The sequence below is a fragment of the Heliangelus exortis genome, chromosome 1, assembly GCF_036169615.1.
Source record: "Heliangelus exortis chromosome 1, bHelExo1.hap1, whole genome shotgun sequence".
Lineage (NCBI taxonomy): Eukaryota > Metazoa > Chordata > Aves > Apodiformes > Trochilidae > Heliangelus > Heliangelus exortis.
This window is the reverse complement of record NC_092422.1, coordinates 139,435,615-139,444,533: the sequence shown is the minus strand read 5'-3', so window position 1 is coordinate 139,444,533 and position 8,919 is coordinate 139,435,615. Positions and strand designations below refer to the sequence as shown.

Here is an 8,919-nt window from a genome sequence, read left to right as displayed (position 1 = left end):
TCAGCCCTGCTGCAGGGGCCCTCAGGCACCTATCCCTGCCGGCATGGAGACCGGGTTTTGTGTGCGTGTGTGTGTATATATATATATATTTGTATATAATTGTATTTTTATCATTTATCCTTTAGGTTATTGCCTTTCCCCTGTGCTAGTAAATCTGTCTCCAATTATTTTAAATTCCCAACTTACAGTCTCCTGTCTTTATTCCCCTTTCATCTTCCCCTGGGGGGAGGATTTGTGGAGAATAGAGAGTAATTCTGCCCTTAGGTTTGTGGTCCACCCTAACTGCTAAGCCGTGAGAGCACAGCTTGGGGATCCAGGCTGATTTCCAGTGTGAGGAGATTCCTCTTCCCTGAGATTTGACCATGGCACAGAAGGGAACCTTTACTTTTGGCTGCCAGTTACTGAGTCAAGCTATTCTCACCTGAGGATGTGAATGTGCCACATTTCTGTGACTGAGGATGAGTAGACTGGAGAGTTGGTGTCTCAGTGTCAACCAGGGCCTTTCCTTGTCATGCAAATAGATTTTCTAGCTGTGATGTTGAGAGAGGACATTGGATTTGAAGGTCCTAAATGATCTAGCAGTTTTCTGCAGTAAAAGTTAATGCTTTGTGTACCAGCTTGCAGAAGGCAATAATAATATCTATAGGGGCATGTGATGGTCTGTAGGCCTGGGAAGATTCTTCCTGTTGCCAGAAGTAGGCTCAAAGTGGGGGGGTTTGTAGCTTAAGCTATCACCAGCAGCATGTGTGGTGACAAGGGTCATCTGAGCTGCTGGGTGTGTGACCTGGCTGGAAGACAGTGGTGCCCACAGTTCTGGGTGGGCACTGCTTTCTGCTGTTTTGAGGCCAAAGAAAGGACATAAATGGCAGTGAACAAAGGGATGCAACTGTGCTCAAGCTTTCCAGTGGCCTAGAAGCAGTTTTAAAATCAGAATCAGTGCTTAGTACTGAGCTGTGAAGCAATCTTTCCTTCGTTTTCAAGCCATCAAAAGCTGCAAATGGACAGATTGACATCTCACCTACAGGAGCTGCAATGCTCTGCAGAAAGTAACACAATGCTCTAAGGCCAGGGAAAGAGCACAGTCAATAAGTTAATTCTATGAGCCACTGATTAGGTGAAAAGCCTCAGCTGCATTTCCTGCTATGAGCACTCTACAGCCCCAAGGGACTTTGCTTGCCTGCTATGGTTTGCCTTTCCAGATGAGTACCTGAGCACAGCTGCAGCCCTAGACTTGCCCTCAAGCTCAGATCCTTTTCAGGCTTCTAATTCTAAACCCAAATGAACTCATGGTTTCATCCTTCCTCAAATATTCCTGTCCCCCCTTTCCATGAGACCTGTGAGTCAGCTCCATAGGGATCTCATCTTTTTCTAGGGGAAAGCTATAATCCTGGTCTCCAGCTCTTAATTTTCTCAACAGCATTTCTTTTAAACGCTTTTCACTTTTAGAAAAAAGTTCCCCTATCCCACAGAAATAAGCTGATTTCTGAGGAAAAATAAAGTTACAGCTACTTTCTGTTCTGTGTGTTAGATGACTCAGTGGGCAAAGTTTTATGAAAGAAAGAAGCCCCTTGGACAGCCTCATCCCAAGAGTTAATACAGAAATGGAAAGGCTTGATCCAAACAGAGCAAGCAGGGAGTGATGCATGAGAGAACATGACTACCAGCAGCCCTTCTGCAGCCATTTTCTGATTCAGTACCAATTTGCCATTGCTTCCTACTGCAAGAACTCCCTACCATGGCAGGTACTAAACTGAAGCAGTTTCTGTGAACCTTATCTAGACCCACAGGGTCTACTTTCTACTTTGTTTGTGGGGTGAGTAAGTAGGTATTCATTTAATTCACATGGGGCTTTCCAGGTGGCTAGACAATTGTATTTCTACTTGGCAGGCACCAAATTCACTTCTAGTAAATACACTGAAACCAGCTCTGCCATCTCTGGACAGTAGGTAATGCCAAGTATTGCTCAAACTCCATCTCATTATTTCCTCCTGCACCTCAATGGACAGAAGTCACTGTTTCCCTTTATCAGCTAATAATTGAATCAAAACACAAGAGTAAATTTATAATAGTGCTCTGGGGAGCTTTCCCTTGGGGACTTGACAACATGAAGGGACAATGTGCTCTAACGTGGTGGTACCCCTCCTGTCAGAGATCACCAGAGAGTGAGGAAGGTGCAAAGTGAACATCAAAATGTTATATTCAGTTCTCCAGCACTTCATCAGCAAAGAAACCTTTGAGCATTCTGAAACACAAAATATTCTGAACAGTAGCATTTTGTGAAATTAAAGTCATCTCTCTCCTCACCTTCAAAAAAAAAAAACAAAAACCAACCAACCAAAAAAGAAAAAAAAAAAAAGAAAAAACAAAAAACCCACCATTAAATGAGCTGGCTGGATGTTGAGTTACAAGGTTTAACAACAGAGCAGGAAGGAAGTGAACTGTTTGCCCATATTTGATTTACCTAACAGTGTTTGCTCTTTTAGCAGCCTGTTGATGCAGGGTGTTCTGGTGTTCTTGTTACAATGTGAATCTGAAATGTGGCTTCCATAAAGAAGGACAGCATCAGATTCCCATGCGTGTGTGTGCAGACAGTCACAAGAAATAGATCATTTGAAACCTTTAGGGGTATTCTGCAATGCAGAGGAAATATTTGTAGCCAGTAATGGAAAGAGCACAGCACAGACACCCACACATGTGCACCTCCAGCCCTGAATTGGAAACCAGAGATTCAGTAAAATGGAATCCTCAGCTTGCTATGCCGAGGTGAAATGTGCACGATCCAGACAGGAACTCTTTAAGGGTAGGAATATAAGATTTGATAAACCTGCAATGAAAAGCACCTCTGCCTCCCAGCAAACCCCAACAGCACTCACCAGGACAGGTGGTTTAGGGGAGCAGCAACAGGCTCGGATTTGAAGGATGTATCCAGCTGATTGCTGGATACGAAGAGTTAAAACAACAGTCTTATCATCAACTGGAAGTGATGTCCAACAAAAACTATTACTTCCAATGCATTCTTTGGCCTTCTGCTTTCATCAAAAGCCCTATGCTTAGCCATGGGTAACAAGATTCACACCCACTAGGTTCTCAAAGCTCCTGAAGAGCTCATGAGTTTGCTTAAGAAAAACTTTTAAGTTTCTGATCAAATCCCCCAACTCCCCACAGGAGGATAAGAAGGTGGAAACAAGCCAAATACAACAGTTTGGTCCAGGCTCTGATTTACTTAGGGGATTTCCTACAGACATGAGCTGAACGTTGAGATGGCAGAATAATCCCTTATCCATCCCAGTCGGAGCACACACCACTGGGCAACAACTCAATCAGCAGGAGAAGTGCCAGGCAGCAGCACACCAGCTCAAAACAGCCACCACCAACCTCAGTGTGCAGGGTGAGGAGCAGGGTGGCTGTGCCAGCAGACACCCCTCACAGAGCCCCTTTTCCTCACCGCTCCCTGCTGCAAGCACAGGCTCTGCAGCTCTGGTGGGGCACTGCCACCCATCCTTATTCAGCTCTCCATGGATTTCTTTGCAGCTAATGGCATGGCACAGCAATGTGGGGATCTACCTTCAGCAGCTCTGATACCCTTGATTCTCTTAACCTAAACCCAGGGAAGCTCTGCTCTGGGACAGGGAGTGACCTAGTGGGGAAAGGGTAAGGACAGGGTGTCACTAGTGGTACTGGCAGATTGACATAGAAAACCAGGGTGCAGACATTGGTGCAATAAGGAAACAAAGCCAACTGCATCCCCAGCACTAGTTAGAGGGTTTCCAGAATGTTTTATAGCACCAGGTTCTTACTACAGGACTCCTCTTCACAGTGGCTGAAGCCACCGACACTCAGGTGTTTCTATTGTTGTGACCCCAAACTTAGCTCTGGTTATGTGTAGGAGAAAACATCCCCAGTAAGGAGGAGACAACTCAAAGAATCTGAGGTGTCCTGTAACCTCAGGCCCTTTGTGGGCCTTCTGAAGCTCTCCTAGACCCACAGGGGCCATGGCTGCTCACAGGGGATGGCAGTGTAAGGGCTGGCAGCAGGGCAGAACTCATAGAAGCTGCTTCTAACTGGTCCAGGGACAAGACCAGTACTCAGGCAAGCACAGGAAACCTTGCTCTTCCCTCACCAAGGGCAAAAACTGAGGAACAGCTGCCTGCAATGGCACCACTACTCTACTCCCCCTGCCCCAGTTTAATATCTGAATATGCTGGACCTACCCTCAGCACAGCAGCATACTGCACACCTATGTGGCAACACTCAGTAGAAATCCACTGCAATATCCTGGTGTGAATCCAAGGAACGTTTCACACTCATCCTTCAAGTTTTGGGAGAGAGATTGTGTAATCTCTCCCCTTCAAGCAAGATGCCAGCCCAGCCTGAAGTCCAGGAGGGCACAGACAGCTCAAAATAACAGCTTAGCTCTTTCTAGAAGAGCAGGAAGTGAGTGCTGTTTTGATTTGTGGTATGACTGGACTGCCTGTGGCATCTACCCATTCTCTCAGAGGGGTTATGTGAAGACAAGTCCCTTCACTAGCTGTCCATTGTGTTGTCTATTCCTGCTTCAGCACACTATCAATGGTCAAAGCAGGCAGAGGAAGACCAATGAATCATTTGCTTCTTTGGTATCCAGGAATATTTTTTTTTCTGTCCGTACTGGAGCCCTTCTGACTCTTATTGCAAGATAACCAAATGGGAGCAGCAGAGAAATTAGGGAACATGATGTAACAGTCCTTTAGGATATGATCTAAAAGCCTTTTCTTGCCACAAAACTCAAAGCAGCCAAACCACAGGACAAAAACAGCTCAGAGCCCATTGTCTACTTTTCTTACACTGACAAGATGCTGTTGATCTTCACTCCATGGAAAAACAACTCCAGAGAGTCAGCCCTCAAACATGCTTTTTATACTCCTTTTTCCCTATTTTCTGTATTCATTTTCCCAAGTTTGTCCTAAACAACATCTACTTATGTAGTGTATTTTACATGGAAGCAATTAGTTTTATAAATTAACATTTAAATCTATGTTGCACTTGCATCCAAATCATCATCACATTGTCGTGGTTATATTATTTATTATGATTTAACTGCCACCAGTCTGTTTAGGAGGAAAACAACTCTTATAGAGCACCCAACCATTCTTTAAGTTACCATACTTATAGTAACAAAGCCACAGTCTAGCTGAACATCCCATATGAGGTTCTTACATATAAGAGTTCAAAAAGAGTTGAACTTTAAAGTGTTATTTTTCAGTCAAGTTATTATTACCTCTGACAAGTGAACATGTATACTCCAAGACTTCAGCTGAGTAGATCTGGTGCTTCTCAAAGATGGACACTTTTTTTTTTTTTTTTTAATTATTACTTACACAGCTGCCAAATGTCTGCTTGAAATTCCAGATCCAGTTGTCCAGTTGGAGGGTGAAGATAGACTCACTTTCCCTCAGCAGTCTCCAACAAGAACTTGAGCTACAAACATGCTGTGGTGAGCTGTGCTGGATGGGCAGTATTGATGAGAATAGCTGGCATCTCTGGCAAATTAGCTTCCTAAGAACCAGAAAAAAACATGGGTAAGAAAAAGCATAAGCCAAAGTAAGAACAACCATTATTGGCACTTTAGGAGCCAGTTCTTCAACACACACCTTCATCTCTTTCCTACCCCAGGTAGGTCCAAAACCATCCTTGTGTTTCCAAATGAGTTTATTTTAAAACACCAACAGATGGATGGGGCTGACCTGGCATCTTTCACCACTGCTTTTTGCAGCTTAACTGGTTACAGAAGGTCTAAGGAGGTGGGCTCAGGTCCACACAGTAGGTAGTACAGCTGTGCACTCTGGAAACACTACAAGCATTTTGATGCAGGTCCAGCTCATGCACTTGAACCTTTTCCATACATTGTCCCATGAGTCCCACAGATCCTCCAGTCAAAATTCTGCTCACAAATAGCTGGCATATGAGGTGAACTCATCCATGGAACAGGAGCCTCTCATCCATCTCCTCCCCTAGGCTTCTATTTTTCATGTGCTCTTCCTGCCTACAGAAAAACTCATCAGAGGTTTAGCATATGCATAAACATCCATGCACAGTCACTCTTTTATCTTTATGGATTGGCTGCCTTTTCTGCCCAAGTCCCAGCCAGATCCTAAACAATGTAGAAGATGGAAAAAAATAATAATAATATGGTGTAGCCATATGACCTGTATCCCATTACAGGGTGAAACTCATGCACATTGCACACACTGGAGTGTTGCCTTCATCTCTTCAGTAAATCTGTGTGCCTGACCCAAGCAGAGGCAGTGGTGTTTGAAATCAGGAAAGGCAAAGGAGCTGAGCTAAGCCTCTTTTTCCTTGACTCAAGCCTTCCCCTCTCTCACCTGTGAGGGCAAAGCCTTCCACCTGAAATCAACTGGTTGGTGGTGGTTTCCTGCATGCCAGAAGAGTATCCACAGCTACTCCCTGTTCAGCATTGCCTTTGCAAAAATCCCTGCACAGAGAAAAAGGGTATGTGGCTGGGGAAAAAACAAACTCTTCCTTTTGTGATGTTAGATCTGATCTTCAGACATTTTTTAAAAAAGCTTTGTGAGTTTAACAGGAGGTACTTCAAGAATACAGGATTATTTTGGTGAGGGAGAAGAGAACCAAAACTAGAAAACTGAGTTTCTGATATATACCAAATAACTGCTACTCACACCTCATACAGGGAAAAAGACAACAGATCACAGGCCAAACACTCACACAATCTCTCAGATTCTTAATTCTTAATAAGACTAGCACTTTTAAGTCTTGGTCTTAGACCTCAAGTTTTCTGATCAAACATTGGCAAGTAAGCAGACCACATTTTCTACAAACTCACTCTGTTCTCAGAGTGTAGTCACTTATTTAGATGTACTGAAATGTTTTCAGTTCCTTTCTGTAAGATGGGTAAAATTAATTTAACCATTTACATCCATCCCCTCACTGGCCTTTAATTCAAACCTATCTACTAATTTCTCATACTATGGTCAATCATGGCCAAGTTTGACAAAAGGAGAAGCATAAAACTACACATTACTCTTACAAAACAAACAGCCCACTCCTCCAGAGTTTTGAATGAGTATTTTTGCTGAATGTGTGGAAAATGCTCGTGCCAACTGGAACCACTTTTTTTTTTTTTTTTTGCAAGAACATTCGGTTTTGGTGCTGTTTATTTCTTGGAAAACTTCAAACTCAGGCTGCCATCTCTGGTTACTACACTTGAGCCCAAGTGACCTGATTCTCTGCTCCATTTGTGAAATGATAGGGGCAGGCACCTAATGCAGAGAGCCTTAGGTTCAGTTCAAGTGTAGGATTAAATGTAGGTCTCCCATATCAGGGGGGAACTCTACCCGCTCCTCTGGCAGTGGTTAATCAACTTCTTGGATTTCATGAAAAAAAAAAAAAACTCTGGCCTTCTCCATTTTGAATGAGAACATTGCAGTTGTGAGAAGCCAAACAGTAAAGAAAACATTTCCCAAAATCGTGTTGTTCTACCAACTAGGGAGTGTATGTACAACTTGAACTTAAAATGCTTGGGCTTGTTTTTCTTCCTAAAAAAGGTCACAGAATCTGATAGTTTTAAAAATGGCTTATGTAAAACCAGGCTTACACAACAAGATTTGTGTGCACCCCAGATCTAAACCCCAGGCTTATGAAAGCCATCTTTATAATAGAAATAGTCTAAGTTGCTGGGGTTTCCTAATCAAAACATAAATTTCCTATAAACCCCAGGTCTAATTCCACAGGGCCCCAACCTTTTTGTCATCTCCCCCTCCCATTCTTGGATTTGGATATTTTTCCACCGTAAATCAGAGAATCGGAGTGGTCAGCTCCCGAGGAATGTGCCTGAGCCCGCAAGGGCTGGGATACGGGGCTGCATGGAGAGGGAGGCATTTTGCCTTTTGCCAAGGGGGAACCACCCACACGTTGGGAGGACGGGATAGGGGCCCAGCCATTATCTGAACAGCTCCAGTGCCACCAGGGGAATGAAGTAAAGCGGATACAAACAACTGGAACTGCTGCCAAAGCCTTGGAGTTAGGCTTGGAGTCCTCCGGAGCCTCTGGATGCTGTAATCCTTCATTGTCCCCTGAAATAACTTCTCCATTTCCATGTCTTTGCTGTCATCACGGATGACTTCTACTAGCTGGAAAGAAGTTAATATAACACAGACTAACGTGTTACAGTGCTTTGGGTTACACCTCCCTGGTCCCTTTCAAAGGACATAGCCACCATCCAATGTGGGTGCAGTCATGGTGTGGGATTTTTCAGAGCCCTCTCTCTCTTATTCATGGTCTTTTCCTCACTCTTTCTCTTCTCTCAATGGGCTCTGAACTCCTACTCTGAGAGCTTTTCCATCATACAAGAGCTATTTCTGCCTGTGGAGTACATTTCTCCTGCCCAGAGAGCATCTGCAGTCCTAAGCAAGCTAAAGTGAAGCTATGCAAAGACACTAAGGGTTCAAAATAGGAGTCCAGCTTGAAAAGAGAAGGTGAAATTGTTGATCTGTATGAAGAGCACACTTACCTTCCTTGTGCATAACTCATCTTTATAGACAAGCCCTGATGTTACTGTAGTGAGTCATCAAAGCAGCTTTATTTATAACCATGCTGCCTGATGTTTCAAAACCACACAAGACCTAAATCTCATTATAGCAATACTAAATGAGCTGATGGTCCCCCCAGTGCCCATGCTTTGATTTTAAATTCTAGAGCCTGATTGTGTTTTAGAGAAACAGTCCTGTGAATAGGGAGCACTGAGGCTCAACATGCAAATCATCAGCTGTCATCTAGGTCAAACCAAAAGCACGATGGATAAACCAATGCTTGTGTGCACTGAACATTTAGATGTACAGTGCCGTGGTATGAATGGACTGTGTCCCTTGGAATGCTCTTCTGCTTGTCCCTCCTGTAGCTGTG

General features: G+C 43.8%; 1 long non-coding RNA gene across 1 annotated transcript; it reads right to left on the bottom strand.

The window, feature by feature from the left end:
- Window positions 1–5,293: 5,293 nt before the first annotated feature.
- On the bottom strand, window positions 5,294–8,463 carry LOC139796942 (uncharacterized). The gene is made up of 3 exons (XR_011726224.1): window positions 8,011–8,463; window positions 6,363–6,472; window positions 5,294–5,535 (listed from the first exon to the last, which is right to left on the bottom strand). It is a non-coding gene; the product is annotated as an uncharacterized lncRNA (long non-coding RNA).
- Window positions 8,464–8,919: the final 456 nt, after the last annotated feature.